This window comes from Lathyrus oleraceus, chromosome 4 (genome assembly GCF_024323335.1).
Source record: "Lathyrus oleraceus cultivar Zhongwan6 chromosome 4, CAAS_Psat_ZW6_1.0, whole genome shotgun sequence".
NCBI lineage: Eukaryota > Viridiplantae > Streptophyta > Magnoliopsida > Fabales > Fabaceae > Lathyrus > Lathyrus oleraceus.
The window spans coordinates 470,534,764-470,541,826 of NC_066582.1; the positions used below are offsets into that span (position 1 = coordinate 470,534,764).

The following is a 7,063-nucleotide window of genomic DNA, read 5'->3' on the forward strand; positions in this document are numbered from 1 at the left end:
TATAATTTCTTTTTGTTCTAATTCTCTAACACATTCATCAATGATATCTAAGGCATAACATGAGTCTCCCATAACAGGTGCCATAAGAAATTTCGAAAGTATAAATTCTATTTTCTCGTCACCTACCTCAAATGTCAACTTTCCTTTTTTGACATCTATTATGGCTCCTGCAGTCGATAAGAATGGTCTACCTAGAAGGATTGGTATATCATTGTCCTCTTTGATGTCCATGACAACAAAATCAGTAGGGATAAATAATTGACCTATCCTAATAGGAACATCTTCTAAAATTCCTATCGGATACTTAACAGATCTATCGGCTAACTGAAGTGACATCTTAGTGGGCTGTAATTCTCTTAAGTTCAACCTCTCACAAACTACTAAAGGCATTAAACTCACACTAGCTCCTAAGTCTAGAAAAGCTTTTTCGATGACATGATTACCCAAAAGGCAAGGAATAGAGAAATTTCCAGCATCTTTATCTTTCTTAGCTAATTTGTCCTCGGAAATAGCATTACATTCCAAAGGCTTCGGATCGTCAAGTCTACGTTTGTTGGTAAGGATGTCTTTGAGAAATTTTGCATAAGAAGGTATTGGGGTGATGGCTTCTGTGAAAGGGATTTCTACATGAAGTTTTTCTATAACTTTAATAAATTTTTGATACTGTTTATTAATCTGGGTTTGTTTGAGTCTTTGCGGATATGGTATAGGTGGTTTATATGGCGGGGGTGGTACGTAAGTTTTATCTTTAGGTTCTTCTCCTTTATCTCGACCTTCCTGGTTTTCAGATTCCTCTGGTTCCTTTACTTCGTCCGTGAGTTTGGTACATTCCTTAGAAGTTTCGGGTTCACTCAATCTAGGGTTTGGTGGCTCATCATAAGCGTTGTAGGGTAATGGCATTGGCTTGTCCTCTCGGATTTTGTTGAGGTTGTCCAGGGAATTGTCCTCCAGGTGTAGTCTGAGGGGCTTGGTTTAAAGCTACCTGAGAGATCTGGGTTTCAAGCATCTTGGTATGAGTAATTATTTGGTCAACCTTGGTTCCTAACTGAGTAATCAATTTGTTAACATGAATGTTTTGGTTCATGAACTCCTTGTTTTGTTGGGTTTGAGCGGTGATAAAATTTTCCATAATTTTCTCAAGGCTCGGCCTTGGTGGCACAGGTTGCATAGGTTGATTTGATTTAGGGTCTTGATAACTAGGTCTCGGAGGTTCATTTTTTTGAATAGGGTTATTATTTTTATAGGAGAAGTTCGGGTGATTCCTCCATCCAGGGTTATAGGTATTCGAATATGGGTTCCCTTGGGTGTAGTTCACTTGCTCAGAGTGGGTTTCGTTTAATAGACTGCATTCTGCAGATTGGTGTCCTTTGGTTCCACATATCTCACAATCCGATGAAACTGCGGCTACAGTATTCGGGTTTATGCACATATGCTCGACTTTGAGGGCTAATGCGTCCATTTTAGCTTGCATCATGTCTATAGAGCTTAGTTCATGCACTCCTCCTTGGGCTTCCTTCTTCTCAACTGTCGCTCGATCGACTCCCCATGATTGATGGTTTTGAGCCATATCTTCGATGAGGTAACTAGCTTCAGGATAAGGTTTTTTCATCAGAGCACCGCCTGCGGCAGCGTCGATGGTCATCTTTGTGTTGTAATGAAGTCCATTATAGAAGGTTTGAATGATTAACCAATTTTCTAAACCATGATGTGGGAATGCTCGTAACAACTCTTTATATCTCTCCCAAGCTTCGAACATCGATTCTCCTTGGTTTTGGGTAAATCTAGTTATATGGTTTCGAAGAATGGCGGTTTTACTCGGGGGAAAATATCTAGCAAGAAAAATTCTTCTAAGGTTATCCCAAGTCGTAATGGAATTGGGTGGAAGGGAATCTAACCATGATAGGGCTTTATCTCTGAGGGAAAAAGGGAATAATCTTAAACGTATTGCCTCAGGAGAAGTTCCATTGGTTTTAAAAGTGTCTGCTAATTGAAGAAATATTTTTAAATGTTGGTTTGGGTTCTCAGTAGCGAGACCCGCAAATTGTCTCTGTTGCACTAGTTGCAACAGGGATGGTTTAAGTTCAAAATTATTAGCTGGGATGGTTGGGTTTACTATACTAGAACTAGGTTCTTCGTTAGATGGTTGAGCGAAGTCTTTAAGAGGTCTTTGGTTTTGATCTTCGGCCATAGCTCTCTTAATTCTATGAAAGAATAAACGTGCGCGAGCGTAACGTTCAGGTTCTGCCAGAGGATATACTAAGCTTAAACTTCCGGTGCTGCGAGTTCTTCGCATTGACCGGCGGGAAATAGTCTAAGTCTAAACGATATAACAACAAGAAAATGAAATTTGATGAAATTGGTCCCCGCCAACGGCGCCAAAAACTTGATGCGGTGTTTTGCAAGTATACGAACGCGTCAGAGTAATATAAAAGATTGTCGAATCCACAGAGACCAAGTGTCAATCTATCGTTATCTATTGTTATGGTGTTTATCAAAGGCAATCGAAATAGGTGTTTTTGGAGTGTGCAACAAAAAAGTAAAGTGTTGAAATAAATTTAATTAATAAAGACAGGGTCGAATGTAATTCACATAATCAATTAATAATCCAAGTACTTGCTAATAGAGCTACTTATGGGCAGTGTTTCCTACTTTGAAAATAACTAATTTAACAGGAACTGTCGCTTTCGCGTATTCAGAACCGAGTTGTACTCCCTAATCAAACCCTCTTATTGTCACTTATAAAAAGGCGCGCATTGCGTTAGAGTAGTAAACCTATTTTTAAGAAATATAGTATCTTGACTAAGTTGAAAAGTATTATAACCTGGATTTCTTAACCAAAAGAGGTTCTCACGAACCAGACTCTAAACTTATAAACGCGTCCGAAAATAGTTTTAAAATCTCTTTTCTTCTTAATGTTAAAATCTCCTAATGAACTAAACAAAGCGCTTTCGCTGTTTTTGAAATAGTTAAAAACAATTAAGTTTAAAAGGACGTTGGACGGCTTTCGATCTTACCCAACGGAATTGAAGTGCGGGAAAACTTAAGTTGAAAGTTAAAATAGCCCTTAAGTGTTTCTACTAACAATTGTACGGATTGTCGGTTCAATTACGATCCTTACATTCTAACATTATAAATTTAGTTAGACATGGTAAAGTAAAAGTGCATTAAAATAAATAAAAGTAGTGCGAGTGCGGAAAGTAAATAAAAGTAAAGCGAGTGCGAGAAATAAATGAAAGTAAAGCGAGTGCGAGGAAATAAATAATTTAAAGCGAGTGCGAGAAATAAATGAAAGTAAAGCGAGTGCGAGGAAATAAATAATTTAAAGCGAGTGCGAGAAATAAAAAAAGTAAAGCGAGTGCGGGAAAATAAATAAAAGTAAAGCGAGTGCGAGGAAATAAATAATTTAAAGCGAGTGCGGGAAATAAATAAGATAAAGACAAGTAATAAAAACCTGCTCCAATCGGAGGGTTGAATAAATTGCAAAGTGGAAATGAAAATGGCGGCAGGATTAACTTCCTTCCAAAGTGCTCCAAACTCGATTACAGACTCTATCACAAACTTGATTACACAATTGTGGTAACACTCCAATGCGAAGCGATTACCACTTTAAAATACTGAATATATGCCTAAGTGAAACAAAGTTGCTCTGAGTTTGCCTCTGCTCTAAGTTTGGATGATTGTAAAAGTGTTTTCGAGTTTCTATTTATAAGCAAGTAAAAAGATGGAAATGACAAGGATGCCCTTCAACTTGAAAATGGGAGGGAAAAACTTTCCTCTTGTGGCGCCCGCCACAAGGCCATGGCGCCCGCCACAAGCACAAAATGAGGCGCCTTAGTGGAAGTAGTGGGGAACGTGGAAGTTGAGGGAAGTTGAGCTTGGACACGTCATGGCAGGGTCTATGGCGCCAGCCATGGGGTAGGCCACAAGTACAAAATGCTGAATTTTAGGGTTTTTGGCTCTTTTTCGCTCCTTTTCTCGATCGGGGCTCCGATTAAAGTAAAAACCTGAAAACAAAGAAAAACATAGCAATAATACAACAAAATGATAATAAAACAACTAGAATGCATGTGAAATCAGAGTCGAAAATACGGTAAATTTTAGTGTTATCAGGAGGCGCAAATATTAAAGAATTTAAGCATCTAGCACTGGTAACCTTTGATGGAAAATCCATCTACATGAGCATATTACCATCATCAACACTCAAATGGTGATAATATGCACCATTAACTCCCTAAATTATAAGCTTTTTCTAGGACACTTAAATGGGAAGTACATAGATGGTATATGAATCTACCTAGGTCATTTGTGACCAACTATTCGGATCTTTCCAAGAAGCTATTTCATAAAATATTTGTAAGAAAACACTGGAAGGTTTTAGCGACCAATTTGTTCAATATTCCACAGGGACATTCCGAGTCTTTGAGCGGATATCTAGCCATGCTCAACGAGGGAACCATCAAAGTGGTCCACCCTAACTAGTAAATGTTCATGGGAGATTTCTAGAATGATCTCAAAGTAGACAATTCAACGAGTATCTCACCCAGAAGTTTATTGATTCCATGCAACAAATTATGGCACAAACTGAATTCTATATAAATGTCGAGGAAAGAAATTTCAAGAAGAAGGTGAGGTTTGCGAAGGAACGCGACATCAAGGGACTTGAATCCTCCCACGTGGACATGAATCATTTCATGCCACTCATTTGTGATAGGGTAACCTTAAAAACCACCATGAATCCCATATAGAGAGCTAAACACCACTCAACACTAGGTAAGAGTAGATTTGACATGAAATGCTTCACACACACACACACACACACCATCTTACCTCCTCTAACTCTCATGTGGTAAGATATTGGGATCAAACCAAATAAGGGGTATAATTACTAGGGGTGGAAAACGGGCATGCCCGCCCCGTTTAGGCCCGCCCCGCAAAAGCCCACAAAAAAACGGGGCGGGGCGGTCATAGTTGAGGATGCGGGCCTAAAACTTAGACCTGCCCCGCAAAAAAGTGAGGGCGGGGCGGGGAAAGCCCGCAGGCGCTGCACTCTTTAAGCCTAAAAATGCAAAAATTTATGTAAATACACGTGCCCGCAAAAGCCCGCGAAAAAAACGGGGTGGGGCGGGGCGGACACATTTAAGGGTGAGGGCCTAAATCCTTGGCCCGCCCCGCACAAAAGTGCGGGCAATAACAGAGCCGAAGCTCTGATACCAACTGAAGGTGAGAAAAACAAGAAATGGGGTTTGAATTGTTTTGAAATTAAAAGCTTTTTCAAAAATAAGAACACACAGAATTTTATACTGGTTCGCTTATAAAACAAAGCTACTCCAGTCCGCCCGGCCAAGGTGATTTCGCCTTCAAAAAGGACTTAATCCACTAATCTTGAAAGATTAATACAACCAAACGTCTAAGAGAATGATCTCTTAGTCCTCTCAAGTATACAGACTATGCAGAGTCACTTGAGGAACAAAAGCAATTTAGCAAAAAATAAGTTTGTAATAGAGAGTGCTTCTAAGAGTAAGCAAGTATTACAACAGAATATTTAAGCAAGAGTTTTCACGTATGAGCAGTAGCTCATGAAAAACTGAGAGAGAATGTGAGTGATTTTTCTGTGCGTTGTTGTGTGTCTCTCAATGAGGTAGGTTGTCCTTTATATAGTGGTGAGAAGGACCGTTGGAGTGATGACAGAATATTGGTCTTTGATGAGCATTCAATGTCATTACTTCTGTGTTTCTTGCCATAATCATTTTGTCTCCCTGAATAACATCTTTCTTAAAATATTTCATTTCCATATTGAGAATTTCTTTCTGTTACTCTTTCTGAATTAGTGAATCTTCATCAGAGTCTTTGTTATCTCGGAGTCATGCGTCAGAAGGAGATTATCAGAGCTTCTCAGAGTACTAGTCTTCTAGATCATCAGAACTAAGACCAGTGGATGTTTAGAGCTTCTGGTTCTTTTTACTGTCTTGCTTTGCTCAGGTTCAGAACTTCTTGAGCGTACTTCTTCCTCATATGCGTCTGATCTTCTAGTACTTTGTATCTGATCAAGGTTTGTATCTGATAGAATGATCAGAGTCCTTTGTTGTTGTTCAGAGTCCTGCACACTTAGAAAAATTTCGTTAGGGTGCCATTTTTGGTTTCATCCTTTGTTATCATCAAAATCCTGGAATTCTATTGTAGAACTGATTTTGTTCTTACAAGGACTCCATAGATCTTTACAGAAATTAAAAATGGTAATTTACATGGAAAAGGGCTACATTGAATACAATGATCACTAATCCTTCTACCATCTCTTGATATCCACTATGCTCTTGGCTGCCACTAGGGATCAGAATCCGACGATATGCTCAAGAAAGTCTTCAAAACTGAAGATTAGCAGGATGCCGTTACTTGCCAAAATCCATAATTTTTTGCATAAATTTCCCCAAGGCGGGGTACTCAATTTATCGGGATAATTCTTTATGTTTTGCGTCTCTAACTTTTGCCTGGACCGCCCTTTCGGGTTTTCAATCCACCGAGACACTCACTTTTGTCTAAGCCGCCCTTTCGGGTTTTCAACTTAGCGAGAAGAATTATGGTGTGCAATCTTGAAGTCTTTGCAAAGAGCTTCCACCATATTGTTATTCAAGTTCGATCCATTATCAGTAATGATCTTACTTGGCACACCATAACAGCATATAATATGATTCTTTATAAACCTTACAATAACTTGCTTGGTTACATTTGCATACAATGCTGCTTCAAACCATTTTGTGAAGTAGTCAATTGCCACTAAAATGAAACGATGTCCATTCAACGCTTTGGGCACAATCATGCCAATCATGTCAATTCCCCACATGTAGAAAGGCCACGGGGAGGAAATAACGTTTAACAGTGTCGGAGGAACATGAATCTTATCTGCATAAATTTGACACTTGTGGCATTTCTTCACAAACTTGCAACAGTCAGATTCCATTGTCAGCCAATAGTAACCTGCTCGCAACATCTTCTTCGCCATTGCATGTCTATTGGAATGAGGACCAAAAGAACCTTTATGGACTTCGGTCATCAATAGGTTTGCTTT

The 7,063-nt window shown here is 39.1% G+C and overlaps 1 non-coding gene across 1 annotated transcript; it reads left to right on the forward strand.

The window, feature by feature from the left end:
* The first annotated feature begins 1,697 nt into the window (after positions 1 to 1,697).
* LOC127078015 (small nucleolar RNA R71) lies at positions 1,698 to 1,804 on the forward strand. Its single transcript, XR_007787767.1, has one exon. It is a non-coding gene; the product is annotated as a small nucleolar RNA R71 (small nucleolar RNA).
* The last annotated feature ends 5,259 nt before the right edge of the window (positions 1,805 to 7,063 follow it).